A 21,137-nucleotide genomic window follows, 5' to 3' on the forward strand; every position below is an offset into this window, starting at 1 on the left:
CAAGATCCCCATTTTCAACGTGATTTGCATGTCTGAAATGCTTTGCCAAACAGAGCGCGGTGTACAAAGAGATGCCGTTGTCCATTCGAATCCAAACAACGTTCAGCGTGTGTGCAGCCCTGAGATCTGGTTTCGTCAAGGAGGTTGATCGAGGCAAAACAGACAAGGTAACAGCACTCCGCCTTTCACTTCCCTCTTGTTTACATATCTGGATTGTGCAGTCATCTCTTCCAGAGGAGGCACCGCCAGCAAAAACAATTACCCCCACCCGCGCACAAGCCTCTCACTCATTGCCTCTGCCCTGCTTGACAATGAATCCCATTAGATCCTTCTCCGAATTAACACTAGTTAACTTAAAACACTGACACGCATCAAGCCAAGTCATTAGCCTGTCTTTTAGCAGAAAAAAAATGGAATGATTTGCCGGTTCAAAGAGATCATCTCCCTACACGCTGCCTAGGGCAGCCCTTCCTGTCTACCTCATTATTTTTGGAAGAACAAGGCCACTGATGAATCTAGTTGGATTAAATGGAAGGTGCTTTCATTACGACCGGGCTTATGTGTGGCATGGGAGCAGAGTAGAGTACTTTAAGCCGGTCTCCTTACAGAAAACAAAAGGCAGTGCAGCAGCTAGCCCACACAGTGGGCTAAATAAACAGACAAATCTCACTCAACTAAGCTGTAATATCAAAGTGAAATTGTTAGGCTACACCACTCCCACACACTCCCACACAGACCCACTGACTGCAGAGATAAAGGTTGTTGGAATCTTGTGGATACTAGCACAGGTGACAATCACCTTGAATGATAAAGACATTCATGTCCGTTTAGAAATGTCTGGATTGAATACTTTATTAGTCAGAAATGTAAACAGCACGTGGTACAGTAAGACATTAAGGCTAGAAGGAGATCACAAAACAGTCCTGGGGACTTGTTTCCATTGTGGTCCTATGTATTCAATTCATCAACATAGCATAAGAAATTAACACAATAATACATGTCATCTACGAAAAAAAAGAGGTTCTCCAGATGATAGCCTGCAATGCTCCACTTATTCAATACTGCATGGAATGAGACTGTCGGTGTGTTTTCCCGTTTATGTTGCCAGGGCGACAAATGAAAAGCAGAGTTACCCACACAACTAATCAAATAAGTGAGTGACAAAAAGTCAATATTTTCTCATTGTGTGGACAAGCAATATATCTGCACAGTAACAGGCTATGCTTAGGGGATTAGGAGCACTATTCTCAGAGCATTATTCGCCTAATGTGTCAATAATCTGGCTCTGCCTGGCTTTTAAAGCCAGTGTCAATAAAGAAGTAGCATGAAAAAAGCCCTTTACCGAGAACTGACTAAATCACCAATGCTCTAGTTATAGTCTAGTGATGATGTGTTCAGCAATAAACATTCCGCCTCTTCCTGTAATGTTTGAAAGCCAACAAAATAAGACAAGACTACCACTGCATATTAATGTGTTGAGATCAAAAGGAAAAAAACTCATTCTACAGGAAGTCAAAGACCAAAGAACAAACTTATCAAGATGTTAGAAAAGCAAATGGATATATCCGATATCTAGTCTAGTGTGAATAAAGCATTAGGCACTTCAGACGTAGAGAATTCAGATGGTAACCCTATTGCTTTAGTTACTTAGGGCTGATTTTCCCATTTTAAAAAACATCTCATTTGACAACACAGACAAATAGCCTGCTTTTGATTACATCCTTGACTAAAAGAGTACCCTAAATGCAAAGTAGGGCAAACGTCATTCCACACAACCAGCTTAATATAAGCAAGATCAATGAGTAAATTTATCAGCAAATATTACCATTCGCTGCCTGGCAAGTAATCATTAAGGAATGGCACTGATGCATTATTCATTGGCTAATGTATAATTCAGACGTAACAGCAGATTCTATGCATAAATAAAGCTGTGATACATTTATGCACATTAAATGTTTACTCGCTAAAATAGGATATGACAGCGCAGCATGCATGCTTCCCCGCTGCTGTCACTTGATTATTTGTTTCCATTCCTGATGATGCAGGAACAATCGGTGGACTCTGGAATGTAGAGCCTGACAGCCTACTCATCATCCAGTCCACACTAAATGGACGCAGACAACTGATATCCAGCATTGCTAACTAAATAAATGATTTGGTGGAAAAAACACAAAGGATGTATTTGGGTGTGGTTGGATACTAAAACACCACAGTGCTTGCCCGTGCCGGCTTTGTTGTAATAAGGAAATGAAAATGAAGGCTGGTCAATAAAGCTGTACATTACAGCGCTTACGATGCACGCCATCACATTTTCTGGCACGCCCCTTCAGCGCATATTTCACCGTTTATGTACTGTCACTGTATCTCCCTTGCACTTCTGGGATAAAGATCAGTGATGTTTAAATTTCATAGTGGGATTGTGGAGGTGCACTCGCCTGAGCTCTCTCCCCACCAGTGTAAAACAACGGTGTCAGAGGGGCAGTCAAACAGTGAGGACATGGAGGCGTTGAGGACATCCAGGCTCCATCTGACAGAGCTCTGAGCCGGCAAAGCAGGGGGGCCTGTGGGGACCGCCATCCCACTTTATGACCATGCACTGAATTAACAAGGCCAGATGTCCCCCCCCCCCTCCCCACTTAACATGTGTGAAAGTGCCCTCCGACGGGCTCAGCTGCCAGGGTGTACAGACAGAGAGAGAGAGAGAGAAGGGCGGGGGACAGATAGGCTTATTTTCAATTATCCCAATTTCCCACTATTCGTTGGCTCTTGAGGTTTATGTTAATTAAATATAAGGAGTAGTTTGTATATGCAAGTTAGTATTGGATGGAATTTTCTATGACAAATCAAAGCACCTCTTCACTCCATAACCCCCCACCCCCGGCGCACGCGCGCGCGCACACACACACACACACACACACACACACACACACACACACACACACACACACACACACACACACACACACACACACACACACACACACACACACACACACACACACACACACACACACACACACACACACACACACACACACACACACACACACACACACACACACACACACACTCCTTAGCTGCACTACCACTGTGTCATTTTAGAATACCTACAAAATCTAAATGAATCACTGAGCAAGACCGTCTACTAGGCACACAGTTAATTACTGACAATGTGACAAGCCATCCCAGGTCCTCCATTTAGAAATGGAAAACCATCCTAAAGAATCAACTTTATAGTGAAAAAATAACTGACAGATTTAACGTCGGTCCTCAAACCCCAGAGTCTGGCTCAGGATAGGGGGGGATGAAAATTGCTCCAACAATGCCATGGAAGCCATGACTTCTCATTGATTTTCCGCCTGCCTTTATGACCAGACTGCTCTCAGATTTCTGTATTGTGGGGGTGAGAGATGGGTGGCTGAATGTGAGCTGTACCTTTGAGGGGGGTGAGAACCGTGCATTGAGCTGGTCAAAAAGCCTGGTGTTTAAAATTCATCTACCCTGAATGGTGTGCCCAAGTTGATGTGGTGGATCAACGACTGAAGAGTCTCGTGAAAGGTCTTTCTGCCATAGGTCAAACAAACTCCATCCGTTGTCACTCATATTGCTTATTAATAATGCAAAGACTTCTTCATTATTACATTGTAATACTCTTTACCAAAATGATGAAGGGACATATAATCCCCTGTCAGGCTTAGTGACTAGAAACAAAATGGGAGGCCGCCAACGTGACATTAACTACAAACTGCCTTTCTCTGAATCTCTATGAATTACATCATTCCGTTAAAATACAGGGGGGGGAACACACACAAAAAGATAACCTCTGAATGTATTTTCTCTGTTAGCCAGGATCCACCATCACACCAACATAGAGAAGAGAGTGGGGGGGAAAGGGGGCCACAACAACATGTTGCAATTCCACCGAGGGCCATCATGCGAGTAGATTAAATAACATTTTTCCAGTGCCCTGTCAAACATTCAGCTGCAACGAGACAGCAGTTACAACCCCACCATCTATGAAGCTTCTCCCTCTGTCAGGAGAGAAGCAGTCTCTTTGATCCAGCATTCGCCCCACAGATTCCTCTGAGGTGAGACTTATACATGCCTCGGTGTGTGTGTGTGTGTGTGTGTGTGTGTGTGTGTGTGTGTGTGTGTGTGTGTGTGTGTGTGTGTGTGTGTGTGTGTGTACGCTTGCTATCATTCTGAACCCGCTTAGTGGTGAGACTTGTTTGTGATGGGAGGTGACTCACACACAGCTACTATTGCTTGCTTCCCAGGATTTTACATGAATCGACAACACAGACAGCGTACTCATGAGCCAGATCAAATTACACATCGGATTTCCTTTCCCACAAACATAGGGCACAGCCTACTGTAAATGAAGATGATGTGCCACGATAGGGACAAGGATAATGGGGAAGGATACATAATTAAGATTTAGGTTTCCATCTTTTTTTCCCCCCCATCTGCCAGCACGGTTACATAGCAAAACGCTCAAGTGCTCAATGCCCTCTCTTACAAATCCCTCACTGCAGCTCAACTCCAGCTCCTCTTATGCACAACTCCATTAAAGAGGATTGACCACTTCCGCTACCAACTCAATCCACAGCAGTGAAAACTAAATGGATCATGCCCTACCTCTGGGGGTGATATCTCCCAATTCTAAATGTTTTCTTTCCACAGAGATGAGATTCAGAGCTTCAGTGCAAAACAAAAAACATGTAAGCCTAACCACTATTATTACACTGATCACCACCATCCAATAGTTAATCTGTGCTATACACGAATCCACAGAGCACTGCCCTGTAGGTGGCGCCGCCATTGCTGCGGTGTCAAACTCAGTCAGCTGCTGCTGCGGTTCTGTCTGTCTGTTCACGTTACTCTTTACCTGCTTGGCTGTTGGAGCAGCCATAAACTACACAGGTTCATCCCGATTTTCTGTACATCTTTGTAAAGTTAGTAAAAACCAGGTAAAAGAGTAACGTGAGCAGTCAGTGACTGCAGCTGACTGACACCGCGCAGCAGCAGCTGATCGAGTCTGACACCGCAGCAATGGCGGCGCCACCTACAGGGCAGCGCTCCGTGGATTCGTGTATAGATCAGTGTGGTTACCCTCTCCAGGCTACATCATCACCCTAAAGCAGTGGCATAATGGGGTCCGGGGACCCCCAGGGGTCATCGGGGGGTTCCATGGAAAGTAGTTTAAGTAACGTCACAGTCGTTTTAACCACTTTATCCATTTATTATACGCTGGCACATCACCGCAGCCAAATACAAATACAATTTTGGGGTCCTTGGCACGAAAAGGTTTGAGATCTAGTAGTGCCCTAGAGGACTCAACACACCAAACCGACGTCAGCGTTGGTAAGGGTTGGAAAGCATCTGTGGCCGAAGTGTGTGTACACGGTCGTGATGGGTCGTCAGTTGTAGTGAGGCGTCACTCGCCATTTTCGACCGTCGATAGCAGAGACAGTGGCAGAGTTCTCTGGTTGGCTGTTTAGCCTTGCAAGCAGAGGTAGCTTAGTTTTGTCTGCTTATCCCATAGAGCATTTGTTCTCGAAGTGGGGTCCGGGGACCCCCAGGGGCCCTTGGGGGGTTCCAGGGGGTCCTCATAATTGTAACCTTTTATACCTTGGCTATTCAAAAATCTTGGCTATTCAAAGATCTACAAGCTCAGAGCTTGTAGATCTGCTATTTTTTTGAAGATTTAAAGCGAACATTTGTAACTCAAATCTTTGCTTCTGGGGGTCCCTAGAACAAAATGAATGATGAAATACATATCATTTTGGGGGTCCTTGACATGAAAAAGTTTGAGAACCACTGCCATAGAGTAGACTGTATGGTATGTCACTGCATAGCGCTGAATGTTTGCTCAATAAGTGTGTGTGTGTCTGTAGCTCTCATTTAAACACCAAAAGATGGAAAGAAAGTGTACAATAATCTGTCAGATTTTCTCTGAACGCAAATATAAATCAATACTAAGTGTATAAGCTGATATTTGACCTTCCAATATCATAAGGGGCGGCAATATCTAGGGGCGGCAGCGGCTCAGGGGTAGAGTGGCCGGGTAGAGTGAACTGGAAACCGCAAGGTTCGATCCCGGGCTGGGGGGCTCCCTCAGAGTTAGTGTCGAAGTGTCCTTGAGCAAGACGCTAAACCCCTAATTTCTCCCGATGAGCAGGTTGGTGTCTTGCATGTTTTCCTCCGCCATCAGTGTATGAATGTGTGAATGAATGGGTGAATGTGTGAGTGATGGGTGTAATGCACAAAAAGTAAAGTGCTTTGGATAAAAGCGCTATATAAATTCACCATTTACCATTTATAAGCACTTTCTCCTGCTTTTATCTGTTACTCGGTTTGACTGATTGATTGATTAAATACTTTATTAACAGTTTGCAAACTACAGCAAGCACAATTACGCAAGCAATTCTAAAAGGATAACACAAAAAAACGTAATCCATTTAGAATAGCACTGCCACTGGCTGCAGGCATGTACTGTTTATCGTTTTAACATTAAATAAGAAAGATACGATCAACCAAAATAGTCTAAATACAGTTTAGTAAAAGTATACCCATGTGCCTATGTGCTGTAAGCCCCCTGCTGTGCAGTGGTCACCTTTATTGCTATGATTTCTGCAATGATTTAAGCATGTGTTGAACACATGAACATGTGCATGCTAAAAATAAAATAAGCCATCTTTTTCACACCTTTCAACCGACTGACCTCTCGACTTCATTCATTAATGTGTAGCCTGCTTAAAACAGAATGTGTGTGTGTGTGTGTGTGTGTGTGTGTGTGTGTGTGTGTGTGTGTGTGTGTGTGTGTGTGTGTGTGTGTGTGTGTGTGTGTGTGTGTGTGTGTGTGTGTGTGTGTGTGTGTGTGTGTGTGTGTGTGTGTGTGTGTGTGTGCGCGTGTGTGTGTGTGTGTGTACTGTCCTGTATGTAGCAAGTGGCTAGGTCACAGTTTCCACTAACCTGCATGTCAACCATCAAAAGCCTCAATGCCTCATGATTAGAGTGCTACAACCCCCCCCCCCCCCTTCTAACCAGTCAGCAATGTATAAAAACTAAAGAAGGCATCTGGGGGTTCTCCTCCCTTTTTACACTCCATTTGTTAATGATAACTAAATCAAAAGATAAGAAGCAACGCATGAATGCAATGAGACTGTATCACTCCTCATCAGATAAGAGAATCCCAATGAAAAGCCTTCCATTTTGCCGTTCAAAAAAGTGCTAATCTGGTAGTCATTCGTTCTGGGTACCTTTGAACTCAATGACAGTGCAAACAAAGGGGCTGCCATGGCCACTACCACTGCAGACATTAAAAACAACAATTAACATTTGCGTTGCCTGGCGCATGCTATTTAACTAAATCAAATGAGTGTACACATAACCAGGCCCCTTTCATGTGATTCTGGGGGCCTGAAATGTCCTTTTTAACCACCCCCCTCATCCATTATCGGGAGTCCTTGTGCCATGCATTAGCCGAGGCAGTGTCGTCCCACTCAAGTGGATTAATCACATCTGAATCATTAAGCTAGAGGTCACTTCTCAGTTAGCAGGGGACAGAAAATATGCCAAAGGAAGCTAGGCATGGTGAAGATTAGCTGCTGACAATTAGCAGAGCAACATCTGAATCCGTGTAATAGCTCATTGAGAATTAAAGTAGAGGCGAACTGTGTGAGGAGGAGGATTTGGCAAGAAGTAGTTTTTATTTGACAGATGAGGGTAATCACTTACACCGCCCCCCCCCCCCCCTTTAAAAAAAAATCTAATTTCAGGAATACATCAATCTTTGAGTGTGATTACGTATACTGTATGTATGTACTGTATGTATGTATGTGACGAATGTCCCAAGTGCCGCGGAGATTCAACAACAGGCCGTGGTCACCGTCACGTGAACATTTACAATGTCCAATTTTACAGCAATTTTCAGTAAACAAATACCCCCCCCCCCCCATTCCACTATAACCGGAAAACATTAGATAAGCCGCCTGCGAGACAAATAACTGTAGTCTGCTTTCAAATCCCAAACTGGCCCCGCCCCCAACCCTTGCTCTTTTTTAACAACAGGCAGGCACACACACCATTCCCCCCACAGTGATGGCTGCATGTGCTCAGGCCAGAGTTCATAGCCTCTGGGGTGCAGAAGAGGGAAGTCAAGTTAATTTGGTGGTGGTCCTTCAACAGTTTGCAACTAGTACAGTGACTGAGTATCCCTTGCAGACACCAACCCCCCCCCCCTACCCCCCACACACACAACTTTTTAATACCACTTTATGACACAAGCTAGGCTATAAAACCAACAGCCTATCCTTTATGTGAAACTTGGGGAATTCCCCCCCAAATGTAAGCGTGACTAACTCATCAAGAGCCTTCTCAATTTTTTCTTCTCCTGTCTGAAACACTTTTCCTCAAGGCTGACAACATATTTGCGCTCGCACGCGCGCACACACACACACACACACACACACACACACTGTTGTAACAGTGTAAGAAACTACAGTGATAGTGGTTTGCAATGCGACAAATGTGGCGTTTAAACCCCATCTTCGTCTAGTTCATTATTCTTCTCACGTTAGCTAAACAATTAGTCATTGAAAACATTCTTAGGAGACTTGCTAGGTCATGAAGGTCTGTGCTAGACACACTGCACAGACAGAGAGACAGCCAGTGGTGGAAAGTAACTAAGTACATTTACTCAAGTACTGTACTTAAGTACAGGTATTTTGACTTTACTGGCGTATTTCCAATGTTCAGTTTTGTTTACTTCTACTCCACATCAGAGGCAAATATATAAAAAATACTTTTACTCCACTACAATTATTTGACAACTTTAGTTACTTTGTAGATTTTGATTATTTTTACAAAATATACATTACCCACTTCAGCCATTTGAAAATAGCATATCTACAAGGTCACAATGTGTGCTAATTAGATTTTTTTTAATATACAATTCCTACAGTTGAAAACTTGTGAAATGGGACATACTGCATAATGAGTACTTTCTTACTTTTGGTACTTTAAGTACATTTTGATACCAATACTTTTGTACTTTTACTCAAGTAAATTTTGATTACCGGACTTTTACTTACTAAGAGTATTTCTACATTGCAGTATTGATACTTTTACTTAAGTAAAAAATGTGAGCACTTTTTCCACCACTGAGTTTTACAACAATGCATTCAACTTTCAGCTCGCTGGAGCAGCACTCCAAAAATAATATGTCACTTGACTTGAGGTCACACGCGTATCTGAGTTTTATCTAAATGATCACGCGTTTCGCTTAAACTGTAAAACGGTAACTTGTTCTATAATCATCTCCAGTGGTGTAAAGTAACTAAGTACATTTACTCAAGTACAATTTTGAGGTATTTCTACTTTACAGCAGTATTTCCAATGTTCAGTACTTTTACTTCTACAGCTACTCCACTACATCTCAGAGGCAAATGTTGTACTTTTACTCCATTACAATTGAAAACTTGAGTTACTAGTTACTTTGTAGATTTGGATTACAATTACAAAACATACATTAACCACTTCAGCCCTTTATACATTTCGGTCATTTGAAAATAGCCTATCTACAAGCTCACATGTGAGCTTGTAGATCTGCTATTTTCAGAACATTTTTTATACATTTGAAAACTTGTGAAATGGGACAGTCTGCATAATCAGTACTTTCTACTTTTGGTACTTTAAGTAGATTTTGATACCAATACTTTTGCACTTTTACTCGAGTACAGTTCTACATTGCAGTATTGATACTTTTACTTAAGTAAAAAAAAAACATGCGAGTACTTTTTCCACCACTGATCATCTCCATAGCCGACATAACATTCCATCTCTTTATCCCACACACACACACACACACCGCTCCCCCCTCCCTCCTCCCAATCTTTTTTTTTTTTGTATTCAACTACTCACCCGCCAGTCTGGTGTTTTCAAGAGATCCAAAGAGATCCGCTGCAAAACTTCAAAACAATCCTTGTTGCCCCAGAATGACCCACCGAACTTTTATAGTCCCGGGCCAAAATCCAAGAAACCCGGGGTGAGTGAGTGAATGGACGATATGGAACAAACACACAGTCACTTTTATCCTTTATAAAGAGCCGCTGCTGCTCGTACAGAGGGAGAAAGACAAGAAGCACTTGCCTCAACAAAAGACACGGTTTCACTTTACTAATGTATTCACGTACAAATCACCGAGGCGCTGATCTTCCCCCCGAGAACACACGGGCTGCTGCTATTCCATTTCGCAGTGTTGTTGTTGCTCCCCGATAGTGTCCACATTTAAAAAGTACACATACACACAAGCGCTCTAGTTGGAAGCATAGGAAATCAGTGAGTTCGCCGTTTACAGGCTCCGCTTCCTTTTTCCACACACACACACTCACTCACACACACACACCCCATACACACACACATACACACACTCTCACACACGCGTTCTCCCCCTCTCTCTCTCCTCTCTCTCATATGCACACACTCCACGTTCAGCCGATCACTCCCTGCGTCTATGTTGTAACCCCCCCTTCAGCTGTTCAACAGACGCATCCACATGGCTGACCTACTCTTTCTTTATCCAGACACTAGTGAAGGAGAATTACCCCCCCCCCCCCACCACCAACACCACACAAAAAAAACCGAGCGAAACAAAAACATGGACTGGATTCAAATTATCGTCGGGACAAAGGGAGCAGGCAGTGGGCTCCTGATTGATGGAAAACTCACGAGGGAGGAATGAGGTGTTAGTAACTACTGCACCAGGAAGACTCATCTAGCTACTATATACATTTCTATAAATGTGAATGACAAACACCACAGAGATAATGTCAAGGCAATAGTAGCATTTATAGCAAAATAGCTGAATACAGTACTATCCACATTTAGCAATATTAGTGTAATGCATAATGTTAATTGTGTTAACAGAAAATCATATTTTGGTAATAATTGGCCTATGATTCCAATACAAAACACTATCTTCAGAAAAATAACGCTACACTAAGAGGTAGCAATTGAATGCTGCTCAGGCTTGTCGAGCTCATTTGCATTTTTAGATAATGAATTAATTAGTCACCCCGCCCATTAAAATGGCAGGAACAAGCAGGGGAAATAATCAGAATAGTCCATTAGCAATATTTGGCAAGTTCATTTGGGTGGATTTAATGGTTACGTTAGCCTACACATCATCATCAAATGTGATCCCTGTGTTCAATGTCTGAGTACTCAGCGCTTTGTAATTTTTGATTGTAAAGATACAGCTCCATTCCTCTTCATCTAAATCCTCTCAGACTTAATGGAAAATCTGACAAATCTCCCCCGCGCATATACGAGGAGCTGGAAAACAAAGACAGGCTGCATTAAGTTATAAATTAATAGAACAATTTTCATTCTGCTAAGCAAGTAGCTTGACACATTTTCATTGTCTAAAACATGATATTGGATCCCTGTCAAAATCCAATTAACCAAAGCAAATAGCCAGCACATTGGGCTCTTTGGCACTAAAGCCAACCATGGGCAAAGGAGACAGGCAGAGAGGATCAATAGAAATTGAGTTGAGGGTGGTTATGTGGGGGTCCTTCATTGTGCTACAAACCATGTTGGCCATCTCCTTTCAATGGCATGGGGGGGGGGGGGTTGTCCCCCTGTGACACAAGTGCTGGCAAACCACTTCTAGCTACTGAGGCAACTGCCCTGAGGAGTCCAACTACTCCACACAGTAACCTAACACCACACCAGTCACAGCTCCTCCCTTATCAGAGTTTGTATGCGTTACACAGTGTCAAGGTTTATGATATTTACACACATCTGCCCCCCCCCTCTCTCTCTTCTTCTCTCACAGGCGTAAAATAGATCAATGATTGATGCGGTCGGCAGAAAAATACACACTGCAACTCCCCTGATTAAGATCAATTTGTCACACACATTGTGGACGTACCGTACATTCGATGTCTAATAGTAACAGAAGAACCAAAAAAACAACACCACCCTTTCATCCCCTCCGCTATTCAACAACGTCCACCGTTCCATTCAGGAGAGCATTCACACATTAAAAAGAGGGGAGGGGGGGAAAAACACAAGACACGCAGGAAGCTAGTCAAAAGCCAGCCACTCCAGTAGGTACTGTGGGACTTAAGCTTGGGCCAAGACTGCACTGAAGGGTGCAGTGAATCCTCACTTTAGGTAGAACAGAGTAAAGCTGGATTGGCTGCCAGGGCAGGCTCCCCTCCTCGGCAGATGAGATCCCATTATCAGGCAGACGAGAACTCCACCTCCAGGATTTCACAGCTCCTCTGTTTATCACATGGCTCTGTCAAGTTGGGCACCATTAACCGATAATGAAAGGAGACAACCGGTGCAGTTACAAGCAAAGCACTCCACATTCTACAGGCCTAAGCATGTATCTGGGAAGCTGACTGTGTCTATTCAATTCTGCTCAGCATTCAAACGTCCCATCACAATACCTTTTCCCCAAGCACCCCTTCCATAGCTACAGTGCCTTCAATCCCAGCAGAACAAAAACTGGTTACTCCCCCCCTTTCTCCCCCTCTCTCTGAACTCCCGAGGAAATGAAATGTAACAGAACCATACTTTGCTCTGGGGAGAAAAATGACACCTTTAGTTCTATTTCCTAAAGGTATTAAAAAGGGGGGAAACCTCCTTGTAGGCACTAACATTAATAGAAAGTGACTCAAGGAAATGGGGAAATAAATCAGCAGCAGCTATCACTTACAAAAATCCCTCTTTCTCTCTCATCTCAGATAATTAACAAGTGTGGCCAAAAAACAAGCTTGCAATATGACAGCTATGAATCCAAAGATGATTGTCCAGCCTCATGTTCAACTGTTACATTTAGGTTTGTAGGATGCTGTAGTCACTTAGGCTCATTAAATATGAATACTTAACAAAAGCAGGGGCTGACACACACTGTTTGCTTTAGCCTGATTAGCCACACTGGAGAAAAACAAGCTGCTCAGAGGCAGCAAGCAGAGAGAAGCAGAGAGAGAGAGAGGGGGGGGGGGGGGGGTGCTCGGTAATACAAATAAGTCAGCCAGTAGCTGAAACAACAGAAAAAGGTGACATGGATGAGTGAGCCAAGCTTCTGAGAGACTTGGCAAGACTCAGAGGCCCTGGCCTCTTAAGCACTCATATCTAGTAACTTCATTTAATACATTTCACCAGGGATGAGCAGACAAGTTGAAGGAAAACGAAATTGAGAGAAGAAAAGTCTTGTAAAGCAAGAGGAGAGGGGTGTGTATACATGCGTGCATGCGTGTGCGCGCGTGTGTGTGTGTTTTGGGAGGGGGTGCTTCAGAAGCTCAACTTTCCTCCAACATGACTAAATTTCAACAGTGTAACACGTTAACTTCCCCTCTGGCTAGACCTTATCGGAAGAACACCAACGCATGTGTTACACTTAACTTGTAGACCATTTAAATGTGTCTTCTATTTTTAATATTCTTAGGCAAGGGTAATCTATAGGAACAGCAGCTTCTTCTGATATTTGAAACATAACATCTCAAAGAGAACAAAGACCAGTGCTTTCCGGATATAAGCGATGGGGTTTTAAAACAATGACTCTCACTCTCTCTTTGCCATGGGTCCTACACCCATAAAGAACAAAGACTGCTGCTCGAATTTACTGTTCCTCAGACAGACGGCATGTGCTGATAGCCCCCCACCCCCTTCAATCTTGGCAGGCAGGAAAAAGACTGACTTCAAATCACTCACTGCCTTTTTAGCCTTCATGGTATCTTAGGAGAGTACTTTACAAGTAGAGAGAATCCAACGGGACAATAAGGCCTTACACAACTAATTAAAACACAGACTTGGCCTAAAGGCTGTTGAGAAAAAAAAAGAGGGAAGCAATGAAACTACCCTCTTCTATCTCCCAACAAAGTCATTCAGGGAAATTACTCCACTAAATATGGCTAACTGCATGCTTGTGGATATGAAGTTTCACATTAGCAGTGACCACCATTTTAGCTGAAGTATGATGAAGTCACACTATATCAATACAAAGAGGAAAACACACATAACAGGGTTTATACACCCTTCTGTATGCAAGCAAACAACCACAACCTTGTCAAGGTGACAAGAGCCTAACTGGGGATCAGGACACCCTTTGGAGAAACTCCAGTCAGACAAAGGAAGAAACAAGCCTATTCAGGAGCTACTAATTAGGGTGCTACCTAGCAAAGCTTTATTTGCTATCATTAACACAGTTGTTAAAATGTGAAGGAAGCCAAGGAATGGTATTTTACTTTAGGCAATCAGTAAAAAGCCCTGCTTCACATAGCCATCTTGTTTACACAGCTATTCACAGTCACATTTGGCAGCCTCGCAACGCTCTCAAAACCCAGACACTTGTAGGCTACATATGTTTATTCTCTTTGCCAAGCTACACAAACTCAGGAGAGTGAAACTTGTTTGCAGCAGCCGTTTGGTAAAACTATTGCATATAAAGAAAACGAACACAAGCAAACAGCATTCCAGATGGAGGTAGCAGCCACCTGGTAATCAAACTGATCAAATGTTTTCTTTCTGGAACAGAGGAACACAAGAACTTTATTGCTCAGTTGCAAACTTTGATGTACATGAGCAACCGTAAACACTGCTTTTGATGTAGTTCCATACTGCTGGAGTCATAGCAGGTTATACCCGCTTAAGGATACACAGTTTATTGATGTGAACAAACAGACTGGACAAATTGCACACAGCATAAGAAGAACGATAGGTGCATACTCTAAATGAATAAACAAGTGGTGCATGGTTGCAATTGCAAACACGTAGATACGTGGCCGATGGAACACACGTACATCGAGCACCGCAGGTGCTATTTCACTGAGCCCCGATTTTCCACAGACATTCTTGAAGCACTCACATGGACTGTCCCATGTCTGTCTGAGTCTCTGGGCAAAACAGGCACACATTCATCTGAATAAAAGAGCAGTTCAGACTGCTACGTAGTGAACACACTCTGAGGAAATGGGACCGTACGCTTTCCAAGAGGGCCAGAGAGAGGGAGAGAGAGCGAGAAGAGAGAGAGCACTCTGATGCAAAAAGGAGGAAGTTTACATTTCAGCCAGATCCTTTTGTGAACAAAGACAGGGAAACAAAAATAAACATGGCATGTGTTTGACACAACGCTCTGGATCCAATTAGAAAAATCCCATTCCAGCAGAGTGAGAGTGTATGGTATACACATTTAAAAGCGATTGGTCGTCATAAGAGAAACTGTCCATGCTTTGTCGATGGGTTTCATGAGCATGGAGGCAGGAAAGGGGGGAGAGAGACGGAGAGAGAAAGAGTGTCAGTTGGGGTGTGTGATTCCTGTGCGGTTACCGTCCCCATGCTAATCTACTCAGATAGCCAGTGTCTGCTCTATTTCACAAAGAGCACATGGTTGCCTCACCTCCATAGACTGCCACCCCATGGACATAGGGCGCAATGACAGTCAAACACTGTTGCTGTGCAAAATTAAGACCTGGCGCTGCATGAGTATGTGTATTAACCACCCTTTTGACTTCATTTACACCAAGTGAATTAAGACATAAGATACAGAGAAAATGTGCTCAATAGCTCTATGTTGGAGGGGGTTTTCTCTTCCATCTCCACCCCAATACGTCTTCAGGAATCAATTATTCTCCTCTGGTCACGTTTGACTGCTCTCAGAGTGTAAGCTAATGATTCAGCCATCTAGTTTACAGATAGATGGTGATAACTGGGATAAGCACATCTCTCGGAGCGGAGGTCTGAGCAACAAGATGCAGAAACTATTTGAACTAGCGAATGTCTGCAGAGTGTTTCATCCTGGATTCACATTCTGTTGTTTTTTTGTTTTTTTCAATTCTGTTCCCAGCCAGCAGGAATAATCAAACAGAGTAAGTTAAACTTGAATTTGCAGCAGTGAGAGAGGGACACACTCCTCAAAGAGACATGGTGTTCAAACTGTGCCATTAGATAAGACCAATTTAAGCGAATCAACAAAATCTTCAGTGGTGGAATCAGAATCTGACAGTTTGGAGATCAGTGTCGAGGTCAAGAGGAGCCACTTAACTGTGCTTTGGCCTTCCAACCCCAGCAGCTTTCAGAATCAACTGCTGCGCTGAGGGAGTAGATAAAAAGCTTGGCAGCAGCCTTGCATCTAAAGATATCTGACGTTTACTAGAAAGCATTTAACGATTTATTTATGGACTTTTGAAGATACAAACCGGAAATTAATGGGAATAGATAGGAAGGTGGCTAGATATATCATTAGCCAGGCTGTATTAGCTTAGCCTGGGTAGTGCAGATCCGGATAGATATTACAACAAGTGGCTTGGTATAAATAAACAAAGCAATAAATAATGCAGCATCAAAGCACCCAAGGCTGTCTCTTATGCACCACGTAGGTTATTTTTTACTTGATATTTTAGTTCAAAAACTATTATCACCGTATCTTTAGAGTTTAACAGAATTATACCATACATGACAGTGACTTAAGTCCCCCTTTGCATACATTACAAAAAACAAAGACACGAGTCAGCTATCCCTTTAATGTCAACCCTGTCTCCAACCAAGAGATAATGTATTACGATGTGGTAATAATATGGTTGTTGTCATCTATGATTAGTTTAATAGCTCAGGAGACTACTGCTTTATGTGCTTTATTGTCAAGATTCATGAATCAGGAGGCAGTAAGGCAGTATGCCGTCTCTGCCATTGCGTTGTTGTGGATGCATGGAGAATTTCTACTCAAGAGGTGGCAGATGGGAAAATCCACAAATAGCTTGTTTGGATGCATGTATTCTGCCTAATGCATAACACATCTATCTAATAATAGATATGTGCACATGGTTGGGGAGTGATTGAGTGTGTGTGTGTGTGTGTGTGTGTGTGTGTGTGTGTGTGTGTGTGTGTGTGTGTGTGTGTGTGTGTGTGTGTGTGTGTGTGTGTGTGTGTGTGTGTGTGTGTGTGTGTGTGTGTGTGTGTGTGTGTGTGTGTGTCAGAGCAGGGAAATGGAGATATGGAGAGAAGAATTGAGTGAGCGACAGAGAGAGAGAGCAGTGCGTGGGAGATACTGAAACACCTTTTGATAGTTGATACTGAGCGGAGTGGAAGCGTATCGTGCAGCTAAATGACTGTCTTTGTGGTCGCAGTGGTGAATGGATTGAGGAGGCGTGGTACAGCACTAGCTCAATAAGTTACATCATGGCAGGAGGAGGAAAGGATGGATGGATGGATGGAGCGAGGGACGGATGGAGAGATGAGAGCTACACCCATAGCTCATCTATTCCTGTGCACATCCGCAGCAGGAGGGCAGGGATGCGCGGAGGCCACGGCAAGCCAATTACCAAACTAATTAAGTAACCTGCTAGCCGGCTTTGAACTGCAGCCCCCCTCCGTATCAGCACTGGCTTCACTGCGGCAGCCGTGGACACTCTCTCTCTTTCTCTCCCCCTCTCTGACACACACGCACCTCTTTGTAAATGGCTGGAGAGAGGCACGGAAATGGCAAAACAGTAATCACATTTTCTCACGCTTTCAGTTGAATTACAAACATGTACAGAGCCATGGGTCGGAATTTAAAATGTGAAGGGTGGGGGTGGGGTGGGGGTTTGTGGTTCACCGTGCAGGATTCGGTGAGCTGTGTTGGGAGGGAGGCGTATTGGCTTAAACAAAGCAATGCTAACAAAACGGTCAATACTACAAGACAGATATTGAAGATTGTATTTCTTACATCCCATACACAGGTATATTAACGAGTCAAATTCGTAGGTTTCGGTGGTGGGGAGGTGGCTGTGGGTTCAGTATGGGAGAACACATGGGAAGAGGGTGAGTGAACAGTGACAGGCTTGAGACGTCTCCCCCCCCCCAGTGGGAGGGCAAGTACGCAAGACAGCTGGATAAAAGGCGAGACAAGTAAAGGGCGGCATGCTGAAGGTTAGGAGGGGGGAGGCATGGGCAGAGCAGGACAGGGTTAGGGTCGAGGTAATACAGGTGAGCAGAAAGGAAAGGCTGCATTAGCCACTGTTGTCGTTTCAGCATTGTTGACTAACCTTGACTGCATTCACCTCCTAGCTCTCCGCCACACTGCCTCTCAACAAGGACTGACACAACGATACTCTGGAAGGGGGAAAAAATTGGAGGGAAAAAAAGGGAGACACACGCACACACATCCACACACAGACACACACACACACACAGACAGGGGAGAGAAAAAAAAACATGAATGATGTGTAAATGGAACAAATAAGGTGATAACAGCTTGACAGCGGAGGTCTAAGCATGGGTGAAATGGAGGCAATGAAGAAAGGAGCTGCTTTGGCATCACCTCAAAATACAATGTGAATACAGCCGCTGAACCTGTACCAAAAAAAGAAAAGAGAAACTATAATGCCATTCATAGTGCAGTTGACATGCTCTATGGGGACATTGTGGGGGTTTATTCCAAGCCTCCATTCACTTTTCAATCCACTATAACACTCCAAACGTGTGTGTGTGTGTGTGTGTGTGTGTGTGTGTGTGTGTGTGTGTGTGTGTGTGTGTGTGTGTGTGTGTGTGTGTGTGTGTGTGTGTGTGTGTGATAGCTACAGAAAGACGCACTCTAAAAAAACGTCATGAATGCACGCACACGCACAGACATACATGCTGCCACCCCAGCACCACCCCCATTATCCCATGAGCCTTCTCTTCACCACCTCGCTCAACAACAGCTTTGAAATAAAAATATCACTACTGTGCCTCACAGCACCTGTTCAATAACACTGACATTTACATTTGCCATTCACATAGTGAGAGATTCCTTGCATTTACCGCCTTTAACACCCAAAAACACAACAAGTACATTATGAATCTTCTACACTGTAAACAACATAAACAAGCATTTTTGCATACTGCAGTCACAGTACAGTGTGTGTGTGTGTGTGTGTGTGTGTGTGTGTGTGTGTGTGTGTGTGTGTGTGTGTGTGTGTGTGTGTGTGTGTGTGTATGTGGTTGCATTGTGTGCCTGCAGGCACGCAATTTTTGGGTGCATAAATATTCATTCGGTTCGGTACTGTAACTTTGGTGCAGTTTTGCAGTATTCACTACAGTCATTAGTATGACAGAGAAAAATGCTGAAAATACTTACATATTTACAGTAGATTGAGGGGGACACATTTTAATTCAATCACTCTCCATTGTAATTGTTTGGGTAACATTTGGATGCTATTTCTTATAGTGATAGTTTACAAAGGAATTTTTGTTTCTCCAACTGAATCAGCCATACTCAAGCCAATAAAAGTGAATGAGGTGAAAGAGGTGTTTCAGTTAATGAAAAAAATAATTACCATTTTGTCTAATCTTTTCTTTGTTTTGTAAAAGGGTAGGCATAATAAGCTATGGCTTCAGCCTATACCTTTTCGGTCAGAAATGGCTGTTATCTTCTCTTTATATATATATTTCTTTTGTATTTAATTACCTATGAAATTTGAACTATGTTAACACAAAATGGACTGAAATAAACTAAACCATTCAATTTGTGAACAATTCATTCTCATTCATCATCATTCATATCCATGAGTGCCAATAAACATAGCAACCATTTACCGGTAGGTGAAAGTCCAGCTTTTTAACCACATGAATCCTAGCATCTTTATTCTGGGGGCGAACATTCGGCAAAAAAGCTGATCTACAAGCGTGTAGATCGGCTATTTTTGGGAAAGATATATAGTAGTGTGCAGTGAATTTGGGGGGGGGGGGGGGGGTGCTAGTATAGAGCCCTGGGGGAGTCTGGTCAACTAATTAAATAGGGTTTGAGTTCGCTTCAAAATAAAAAAGGCACTGTTCCCACCCTGATGGATTTGGCATCAAAGTAGCTTAAAGTCATACCGTGTGACCTTTTCAATTATTTTTTATATAATCTTTCACTGGTACATTTTTCACAATAACCAGTCCACATACAGTAAAGGTGTCATTTGTTTTGTTGCTTTTACCCCTTTTTTCTCCCCAATTTTAGTCGTAATGCCAATTTAATCCTCCCCACACACATTTCTGTGTGTGTTGTCATGGCTGTTGTACCCTACTGACTCACCTACCAGTGAGGAGCCCCTACCGGACGGACGAAGAGCCTTCGTCCTACTCCTTCCGCCCAACACTCCCTGCTGACAGGTGCAGCCCCCCAGCCCGTAGGAGTACGTACATGCAGTGAGTAGTGACTAATATAACCATTTGTGTTCGTATATATAGACGCTGGACGAAGCCGGATGCACCGCGGTGGATTTGAACCCCTAGACTCCACGGTGGTAGGCAGATATTTTATATCACTACGTCACCCGAGCGCCCTAGTAAATGTGTTTTTCACAACTTCTCTGAACACTATTAAACACCATTTCTATTCATGAGTTTCTGCCCCTGACACTCGCGTCAAAATGACGTCGGCACCGGAAATGTACCAGAAAAGTATTTATTTGTGTATTTCAGCATTAATAAATACAGTTTCTGACAACACGTGTCGCATTCTACAAGGGGTGTCGCCATAGAAAACTACTAAAATGAATTACACACAGTATGACTTTAAAAAAACACGGCCTTTATCCTTGCCGACTATCCCATTATGTAGCTCTGAATATTACAAAGATAAGAAAGTCTAATTTGAGATTGGCAGAGGGAAAATATATATTCTAACACCTACTGTACATACAGATCCTCACAATTTTGTCCCACAAAAAAAGAAAAAAAGTCTCTTATTAAGCTGGGATGTTTATTAATTCAACAAGGTTATGAATGCTCAGCACAATAAGGCCGACACAGAATCATCGCGGTTTGAGAGAAAACAGTAATCAATAGATAGTAGCCTATATATAAACAGTGGCTGCTGCATCTGCTACCATGCACCTCCTGAAGTCAGCCAACACTTTGAATAGAAACGTTTCATTATTGGGTTTTGAAATGTGAAAACAACACCACGTGCACATCTTACGAAATCAAAGTGTTTCTGTCCACGCAGCCCAGGCTTGGCACTGTACAATAAAGAAGACCGGCTGGGGGATTTTAGTTTGTTTTGTGTTTCAGTGGAAATAACACAGAATCCCATCCCACCCACAACCAGCCAAGACTATAATAATTCATGAGTTTGCATGTGCATGATTGAGCACAGATTTTGTGTGTTACAC

General features: G+C 43.2%; 1 protein-coding gene across 4 annotated transcripts in view; it reads right to left on the minus strand.

Annotated features, from left to right (window-relative positions):
- rerea (arginine-glutamic acid dipeptide (RE) repeats a) overlaps window positions 1–21,137 on the minus strand; it is a 174,532-nt gene that overhangs the window by 114,583 nt on the left and 38,812 nt on the right. For 3 of the 4 annotated variants that reach the window (XM_084070210.1, XM_084070211.1, XM_084070208.1), the window contains exon 1: window positions 9,925–10,471. The gene's annotated coding sequence lies outside the window, so the exon portion shown is untranslated. Of the gene's footprint in view, window positions 1–9,924; window positions 10,472–18,041; window positions 18,109–21,137 lie in introns of those variants that run through there. The other variant, XM_084070209.1, reaches the window with a different exon arrangement.

The sequence above is a fragment of the Gymnoscopelus microlampas genome, assembly GCF_963454915.1.
Source record: "Gymnoscopelus microlampas genome assembly, chromosome: 10".
NCBI classification, from domain to species: Eukaryota; Metazoa; Chordata; class Actinopteri; order Myctophiformes; family Myctophidae; genus Gymnoscopelus; species Gymnoscopelus microlampas.